Source organism: Mytilus edulis, chromosome 1 (genome assembly GCF_963676685.1).
Source record: "Mytilus edulis chromosome 1, xbMytEdul2.2, whole genome shotgun sequence".
NCBI lineage: Eukaryota > Metazoa > Mollusca > Bivalvia > Mytilida > Mytilidae > Mytilus > Mytilus edulis.
In genome coordinates, this window is record NC_092344.1 from 98,220,207 (window position 1) to 98,230,909 (window position 10,703).

Consider the following 10,703-nt stretch of genomic DNA (forward strand, 5'->3'; position numbering starts at 1 on the left):
TTCAGTTTTTATATGTATTTCTAAGGATATTAGATCATACCAGTATTACCCAATCTAAACAAAATTAAATCTATGAACTGCTCCCATTCTGATATGTCCCACATCAAGGCCTTGAATTGTTCTTTTCTGATATGTCGCATATCAAGGCCTTGCATTGCTCTCGTTTTGATTAGTTGCACATCAAGGCCTTAAACCAACCACATCAGAATGGGAGCAATTCAAGGATTTAATTTAAATAAGATTGGGAAATGCAAGATCCTGAATATCATATGCATAGGGTGAAAAACACCTCCCCAATACAGCTGCTGCTGGAATGACGCTATATAATTGTAAGTCACAAAATGAAAAATTGAAATCACCTTTTAGTTGTACAGCTTATATCTTGTCTTACTCTTAATTTTGATGTTAGGTTTTAGTATGTGTCTATTTGCTCTTTCATAAGAGTATTGAGGGCGAGTCCTCAGATTATTCACTACCTGTTGCATCAGTTGTTTGAACATTAATGTGATAGATCAACAAATTAAAGTTTTGAGGAGATCATCTATATTATTGACTGCTTCTTTTCATTTTTCTTGAGATAGGTAAATAATCTTCAGCTCAGCTATATGGTGAAAAGAGGAGTCAAGAAGGTTCAAATAATGTTGCCTAAACACATCAAAACATAACTTGTATGTTGCCTAAGAAGCAAGACATCTTGATGATAACAGATAATGGGAACTTAATGATAATCATATAAAATATTAGACAACTAGTAATAAAAGTACAAGGACATGTATTGCACTATATATTGCACTGAAATGTTGGGAATATTTGAGTCATTTTTTAATACAATGAATATTCATGTTAGAAAAGTACCATGTGAAGAAAGTTGAAATATACAGGCTATATTATATCGAATTTGTGAATTTCTGTATAAAGTATTCACATCACCAAAGGTGGAATCTCTTACTATGAAATAATATCACTTTGCATTACTAAGTCATATCTTTCAGCAATCACAGAATGGTCAACGGTTGTTCTGATAACTGATTGATTTAGCCTCTTTTCAAACAGAAGTTTGAGTCAGGGTAAATTAAAAGCATTATTTTTATACCCCTCCTAGGGGCATAATGTTTCTGTTTGTCTGTCTGTCCTGCTTATGGTTAAAGTTTTTGGTCAAGGTAGTTTTTGATGAAGTTGAAGTCCAATCAACTTGAAACTTCGTACACCTGTACCCCATATGATCTTTCTTATTTTAATGCCAAATTAGAGTGTTGAACCCAATATAACAGTCCTCTCAACATAGAAAATGATAGTGCTAGTTAGGCATCTGTGTACTGTTGACACATTCTTGTTTTGAAGAGTTTTTCATATACATAGTCAGTCGAAACAGCAGGCAAAACGGTTCTTTACATGTTGGTTTTGAATTTTTATGGTGTCACTTTTACTGTGCTAGAGTAATGCCCCTTTACAAATGGAAAAATTGCAGAGTTTTTTCGTTTCCGTTTTTTGACTTTGGTTTGCCTCAACTAAATAATGTATAAAACTTATAAACAATGCTGATCACTACACAGCTCAAGTTTGAATTTTAGTGGCGTCACTTTTACCGTTCTATAGTTATGCCCCTTTACATTTGAAATGGAATAATTGCTGAATGTTTTCGTTTCCATTCTATAACTTTAGCTGGCCTCAACCAAATGTAATGAAATATATGCACAGTGCTAATTACCACAAAACACAGATCAAGTTTGAATTTTGGTGCTGTCACGAGTTATGTGTCTTTAAAAATGGAAAATAGCTGAATTTATCGTTTTTGTTCTCTTACTTAAGTTTTTCACCAACTAATTGTTATGAAACTTATGAACAATGCTTATTACCACAAAATTCAGATCAAGTACAAATCTAGGTAGCGTCACATTAAAGTTCTTTAGTAACATCCCTTTATAATTTTAAATGCAAGCGGGGGCATCATCCGTGGACACATTCCCAATTTATTCTAATTTTCAAATGTTAAATCGACAATACAGGGATTTAATCTGAACGTGAGTCATCGCAAATATTTTAATATGCTTCACAGTCACCTTGCAACTTTCTCGGAAAGTTCAAACTGCATTGAGAAGAAAATCATTTGAAGTTTTTTACTATTTTTGCTAATCAAAATTACTTTAATGAATACTTGAAATCTCATAGATGAATTGGGATGAGAAATATAATTAATTTATTCTTTGTCCGACCTGCATTATAACTTTTGTCGAGAAGGGGTGAATGTTTGGTTGTTTTCTTTTCTTAGAACCCTTGCAGCAACTCTAGGAGAGGTCCATGGGTGGTCTGTTGCAAGGCAGATTTTCTGTTCCTAACAAATACCCTAATGATTTTAGTGGCAGTTCAATGCCCCGATCGAGCCCTGCTTCTAGACCTACTTCTTTGTCTGAGACTACTACTGGTTATTTGCCCTCGTCCTGAACCATTTTGAAATAGTCTCCACTGGACGTAAAACAAACAACAACAATTTATCAATACGTATATGAATGTTATACATAGTAAGTTGTTTTCGTTAATTTTGTTACCACAAAGAACAAAAACTCAAAATCGGTGACCATATCATGCAAACATTGCATTTAAGTAAATAATAATATCATTGGCAGATAGAGCGCCATGCACATGTTGGCAATGTCGAAGGATTTTTGAGGATTGTTAATATTAAAGATAGACGCCGATCTAATTGGTTAAAGCAATTTCCATTAAGCAGAAGTAGATTTCAATAGTTCTTAAGTTCCTCATGCGCATCCCTTATTTTCAGCAAGGACTGTATAAATATGTAAGTCCCTGCCTTCTTTGGTCACGTATCCAAGACTTCCGATGAAAACTATATACAACTGTAATAACCAATTTCTATACTTTAATGAAAATGGCATTAGCTGTGACATTCACGTTAACCGATTTATTTTTGTCTAGAATTCGTTTAATTAATCACCGAGGTGACCTTTGGAGACTACCGAGGGTTATATATCCCTATATAAACATAAAAATTGTTATAAATAGGTAGCGAACTCGTCACTCGAATTTTTCTAGGTCTGTTTGATTTCATATTATAGGTTAAAACTGTTAATCACTGTTTTTACCTATATGAGAATAAGTTTTTGTGGATCGAATCTGTTAACCAAATAGTTTAACCTTGTTTCTTTTTCAATGTTGACATGATTTTCCTCGTAGTATCTGAAAACGCCTAGTTCATATGTAACCCATCTCTCGCTAAGGGGTTAAATTGAAGTCCACATCAATACGGATTGAATGAGGAAAATTATTCACTGGTAGGTGTATAATGCATCAGCAATGTTTCTTGCTTTATTTTGACAAAATTGAACTAAAATAGCTTATAAAAGCGAATCATTATTTCTCTATTTTACATGTTGACTTTAATAAAGTGTTATGGAAGTTGTGAAGGAATTTTTTCTCGTCAATTGAAATCAAGTGCTACATATGTTTCACTTAGGCCAAGCCTGGTGACGAAAAATTCAGAAAGTTGGATTAAATCAACAATAAAAAGAGGTAGATTCCAGATGTCAGTAAATTGCGGTAGGAGTGTTATTGATAGCTTTCCGAGTTAGCTCCAGAGGGACTAACAGACTTTTTTGTCGACCGGGATTTCAGCGCTTTAACTAACAGTAAGCTTTGTATAAACCTTTGCCGCTTTTAGTGGGCTGAAATTTACATCAAAGACCAACAGTTACGGTTTCGCCTTTATCTCAGGGTCGCAGTTCAATCTACCTCAAAACGTAAAAGCAATCCGATCCTAGATTTCATGCCCATTTTATTGCCCAATTTTATCATAGTCAATCATTAATGTACTCAGAGCCGAACAGAAACTGCAGGCAGGAAATAACGAGGAATTTGTTTACCAGAAACCTTAGACTGGTCCAGTCTACCAGAAACCTTGGATATTTTCAAGCCGGAACTGACCAGTAAATAATGCCGTTGTCTATTTTTTTTACAGTGTTTGTTTTTTACCCCAAATAGATGTTTTAAATTTTGTGCGTGATAAACTCCACAGTTTATGAATTTTACTCGACATCCTGCAACTTTAACTTTTTCTCTCGTTCAAATGTCCTATGCTCATTTTTATTTTCGCCCAAATGTCATTTACTCTTGCGCTTAAATGTCCTTTAAATCAGACAACACAATGACGTAGGGGAAAACGACGAAAAGACAAACAATTAAAAAAAAAGGCCCCCACAAACACGCTACTTTTTAGCGAACCCCGCGAATAAAACGGCAGTGAAACTAATCTGCTACGGAAGTATCGCCAGTCCTGCTCGCTTCTGGAATGGATCTAATGTTTAAATTACTACCTGCTTATAATGTTGAAGTTTTTATTCACGGCAATACTTATCCAACAACTTCTATGGTACAATTTTCCGTCTAACAAAAATATCTTCTTTGGCAGTACAAGAAACCTTAAAATATATAATTATAGTTTTAAGATGAAAATAAAGGAGATTTGGTATAAATAAAATTGTACTTTAAAAAAAAAGACCAGAAAACAATGCAGTTTGATAGCAGCCTTGTTCCTGTATTAATTTTACGCACCCATTTTTTTTATTCTCCGTTTATAACAGTGTTATTTCGTGGCCCAATCTTATGGTGTTATATATGTTTATATATCCCAACTTGTTATATAAGATAGCGGCTTTTACATCGATTTTGTTATCGATGAATTACAACTAACTAACTATCATGACGTTACGTTCGGTGTTGGTGACGTTTTCTAATTTCATGTACCTCTGACCAATTATCGACTTAAAATAAGAAAAATACCGAGAAGATCAAATGTTTTTTTGTGGTTAAATCTTCGGAGCACTCAAAACATTATTTTTACGGTGGCTTATTAGTTTTTATTCACTTTTGTCAATAAGCTTTTCAAAAACAAACAAGACAAATCATATGTTTTTGCGTGTAGACGGGTAACATTCTTATATTGTTTTTGAGGGTTCCTCCAAATTTCGGATACCCATAAGTAAATAAAATATAAAAATTGTATACCATTTGGAAGAGGAACGTTATGGCTTTGTGATGTCATATTTGTATGACGTAATCGACACCATTTTCGAATCGAGTAGACCTTGGAAGAATCCATTTCAGCTTGTAGACACTAAAGGAAAAATATAAGCCCTTTGCGGCATAACAGATGAGAATCCATCGATAGCGAGATTGTTTGTCATTAAAGTCTTTATATCAATTATCATTATGTAAAACGAACTTGGAAAATGCTTTAAAAACATTGATTCCCAATTTAAAAGAACGAATTCAATTAGAACTTCGACATCATAATCAAAATCAAAGCCCCGAAAAACACTGTCACAACAACGTTTAAAAAAAACATGCTCTACTTGAAATTATCAATACAGAGTAAAAATATGTAAAGCATGGTATCTAGTCCGAAAATACTATATGTCCGTTAAACTGGAACATCTGAACTGCATCTATTCATATAGCAATCTCTTTTTTTAGCATTACATAAAATCTAATTATGTATATGAGTCCCCACAGGGCTCCCGTCACAAAACTTTTAACTAACGTTTAACGTTAGTAATTTCGATGTTTTTTAAAGAAAACGAAGAAAAAAAAGGGATTGTGCATTTCAGAACGGAGAAATGAAGCCAATATGATAAATTCCTAATAAAAAAGAAACGGTAGCATGCATTCGTTTAAATTTTTGTCAATTTATTTCGATTACTGATGCGTTGAAAGGGTGTCTACCAAAATGTCACAAAAATGGCATCTTCATTTTTTTCTAAAATACAAAAAAACAAGTTGTTACAAATCTTTAGAAATAAGTGAAAACTGTATAATTAATAAGAAAATTTAAGCGATAATCGGAAATTCTCAAACCGAAGGAACATTTCAATATAAATAGGATAAAGATTAAATATGTACAAATTATCAAAATACATTGGTCACATGGTGGTCTACCAAAATGTCACAGCGTCGCTTATTTGACGTTTTTGACGTTCACCGTGTTGTTTTTTTTTGCGTTATGGCGGTTTTTGAAGCGTATTTATTTTGTTATAAAAACATCTAAAACTTAATTCAGAATATACTTTTTCTTTCAAATGTTTTTTCTTTCGTGTCATTTTTTGTGAAGCTAATGAATCAGAAACCCAACAACAACAAAATTCTACATGTATATACAAAATTAATAGCTTCAGTGGAGAACATAATTATCGCCTCAAGTACAACTAGCATATCATACATAATGGATATTCGTATTACTTAAAGTATTGAAATACATATATGTATACGAATACGGACACACTGACACATATCGATATGTAAACAATCAAATACGGAGATATGTTATACGTACAGCTAATTGGATGTTAATATTTCCAAACATAGGTTGAAATTTTTCCGTTTTATGAGTAATATTTTAAAAGTATATATGTATCAAATAAAAATCATCGATACTGTATGTTGCCTTACATAGATATTGATGAAGAAAGTTTTGACATTAAATCAACATGTTGGATATTCAGGTTGGCATGTCAAATATTCAACTCAACATGTCTGATATTTTCAAGTTGACTTGTTAGATAATTATACTGACTTGTCAGATGTTAGGTCGACGTGTTAGATATTGAAGTCGATATAGTAGATAATTGTGTCACCATACCAAACAATGTGACTTAAATACAACAAAAACCGCAACCCAAGCTCTTTAACGCCATATACTTAAGAGTAGAACAAAAACATACTACTAGAAATAATCTGTATATTGTCAAAATATATAAATAAGGAGATGTGGTGTGGTTGCCAATGAGACATTTATCCACTAGTAAGACTTAAGTTCTAATGACGAATACAAATGCAATTATAGGTCATTGCATTTGTACCCAAGTAGAATCTGTAGCCGAATTTTGATATAAACAAATAATTAGGAACTATTTTAAAAGTTGTAATAGAAAGGTCCACAGTATGCCACTGGTGGACTTTTGAAAAATCAAGCAGATATTGCCGTTATACGCGGGCAATTTCGGATACGTCCGGCTGTAGAATTGTTAACGATTAACAACACCACTGTCATATGCGTGCAATCGAAGAATTTTTAAATATGTAGAAGAAATTCCTAGAAATAGAAAATCGTTTAAACCAATAAAGGGGATACGGACCATACATCGAGTAGAAACAAAAAATCTACAAACGGTACTAGTTCGAACCGTGTCATGCTATTGTGGCGGGTGCCTTGAGCATGACCATTGTTTGTTTACTGATCTAGTTGGCATTTCGTTGGAAGTCAAAGTAGAGCGAGAGCTAGGATTCCAATTCAGGGGAGGAGACATTAGAAGATGACAGATATGAGACATTCGTTAATATGATAAATACCGGTCAATTTTTTGCAATTTATGTGATGATGAGGAAAATTGTCTCTTCCTCCTTAAAGCTACATCGGGGAGTCATAATTATGTTAACAGGAGAAGAAACTAATGAGTGGGGGTCGACATTTTCTGATGGAACATCTGTAATTAATGGACATTATTTCATAAAGAAAAACACATCACGTTTTACAGTACAGTCTTTTTTAAAATCAAAAGACAATTGTCTCAAGCGCTTCCGTGTTGTATGTATGTCAAGACAATGTTTTGAAAAGAAATAAGCTCATTTTTGGTTGCACTTTGTAAATATAGCTGTTTCTCAAACCACGCCTCTTTTGGGGAGATCTTGAATATTCATAGAAAATTAATTTTGTTTACATACTGGTTCCCAGTTATGCTCTCTGTGTTCCATCTCACAGAGACATAACTTGGGAATGTTACCAGTAAATATACACATGCATTGATTTTCATTTGAAATTTTTATTGTGTCACGGCTTAATAATGTGTCACGACACAGGATGAGAGCACTATAGAACTTTCTCAATATTGTATCAATATTGTCCGAAGCAATAATATCTATTACATTGAAGAATTTTTTTATTATTTTTTTATTTCTCCAATTGATATTAAAAGAAGTGATTTAGAAATGTATGACGCGTTACTTATCTTTTCTCTCGCGTTTGATAGCTCTTGCATTAAACAATGAGTATTTTGTTTGTGATATTTAGAGAAATGCAAAATTTAAAGAATTACAAATTAAAGAGCAGACAGCAGCCGAAGGCCACCAATTCAGCGAGAATATCCTGCACCCGGAGGCGCGCCTTTTATAACCATCCAATTCCCCAAAAAATCAAACTTGACAATCAAATATTGTTATCGTAGAATTTTGACAGACTTTAAAATCTTACAATCATTGAAAATACGCAAAAGTTAATTTGTTAAAGGTTGATATAAAAAGATTATACTCCCTACAGCCATATTTAAAGTTTAAAACAAAAAGAACAAGTATAAAAAAAATCTAAAAATTGGAAGGGTTTCTCCTCTTCAGTGCGATTTTCATAATAAAAAAAATCTTGTTTTTTCGACCGGTAAATATTATTTTAAAACAAATTGTGCATGAATGCATACGCGTGGACTTGAATGTAGCGTAAATCCCACAATTTCTGTTTTCACAAAACACCATACGTATTCCTTATATATATTTCCATTTGTCTAGAGGTCCCCTGGCATACACCCGTATCTCCTTTTATTAACAGAAAACCAAGCGTTAAACTTGTGGTTAAGTTGTTAAATATAATGGACGTCAATATTACAAAACGTCAATCATATAACATGATTTTGACGTTACGACGTTACCAAAAGTGACACCAACATCGAGCGTAACGTCCATGTATTGCTATACCGTTATTGATACATACTGTCGGTCTTCATATTTTGGCACCACACAAGGTCGTGTTTTCAGACTATTAAGACATCCGAGATTGATTGATTTCATATGTTTAACACTATCTCAGCACTTCTGGCTATATCATGGCGGCCACGTTGTATTGGTGGAAGAAATCGGAGGGAACCACCTGAACTAGCAACCATAGGCAATTGAAAAACATGGAGTCGAGGGCACCCACCATGTGCAGGGTTCGAACTAAATGCAAGAATGATGATTTTTTTTCTCATAAACTAGTACATGGCTAAAGTAAAAAACAATAAAGTACGTAAATTGTGAATTAATTCATTGCTGTTCAGGAAATTTTGACACTAAATCTTTCGGATGTATACTGAATGATATTTTGTTTTTGGTACATGATGGTTTATTAGCTGCTGTTGTGTTTAATCGATGATTAGGTATACAAGATACTTAAAATGCAACATGCTTGTGTACTGTCGGTCATTTGATGCAAAAAAAAAATCAAAATAATAATTCCAAAATTCCATGAACACACACACTCTCACAAAAAAATTTCATTGCATGTGACCCCTCAGGTAATCCGTAGTTCGATTAGGAAATATTTTCATTGATAGCATTTTGTTGTGAAATAATGTTTTGACAAGTTTCATGGAGATTTTTTTGTTTTAAAATATTTCATTGAATGGTGGCTTATTTCATGTTACAGATGTAATTTTTAATTTTTCCAGTCAAATATTGATGGATTTCCAGGAAGAAAAATCTAGAAAATCAGCAGAAATGGCATACAATGTATTTGTTAAATTTATACGCTGGAACTATATATGTCATCAGAGACATTTAATACATTATCATTGCATAATACATGTGAAACGGCATAATGTGTCTTACTCAATGTTCAACAAATGTTATGAAACTTATGTAAAATGCTATTTACCACAAAACATTGTTTTGTGGTAAATAGCATTTTACATAAGTTTCTTACATAGATCAATTTTGAATTTGGAGTGCGTCCCTTTTAGTGTTCCAGAGTTGTGCCCCTTTGCAAATGAAAAAAAAAAAAGCTGAAATTTAAGTTACCGTTCTCTTACCTGATTTATGTTAATGTTATGAAACCTTTAAACCGTTCCTGCTCTTTACCACAAAACTCAGATCAAGTCAAATTTGGGTAGTGTCACTATTACAGTTCTTGAGTTATGTCCCTTTGAAACTGCGTTAATTATATACAAGCAGGGCCCTGGGCATCATCTGTGTCCCATGAACACATTCCCCATCTATTTAAAATGATATTGTATTCACATAGAAGTTATTTCAAAGTTAAGATGTTGAAAGAAAATCGTTTTAATAATGTGACGTTGCATATGCATAAAATGTATTTATAGAATGTTAATATTTTATACACGAAGCACTCATAGTGACGCAACGTCAGATATTGCTACCATTTTTAAATTTTTAAAGTGTAATAGAAAAATAACGTTGATTAGAAACGCGCACTATCAAGTCAGTGGCGGATCCAGAAATTTTCATAAGTTGGGGCCCGCTGACTGACCTAAGAGGGGGCCCGCTCCAGTCACGCTTCAATGATTCACTATATAAGCAATCAATTTGTTTTTCACAAAAAGGGGGGCCGGGCCCTGGCCCCCCCTAAATCCGCCTCTGCAAGTGTTTCCTGCTTTCCTTGTTGGGTAAATGCAAAGTATAGCATACAAGTAGAAATACCGAGATATTCCATTCCAATATTACTTTATAATTTACATAGGATATTACATTGTACTTCTAGTAATAATGTGTTTTTCGGGGAATATCGCTGCATTATATAAACAACCCGAATATGATTTTATTTAAGCAGTGGAACAAGAGACAATTAAATGGCTTATAGTTATGACACTGAAGTTTTTAAAACTTTTTGATCGTCTTATAGATGTGTATTTTTGTAATATGTGCATCATTTC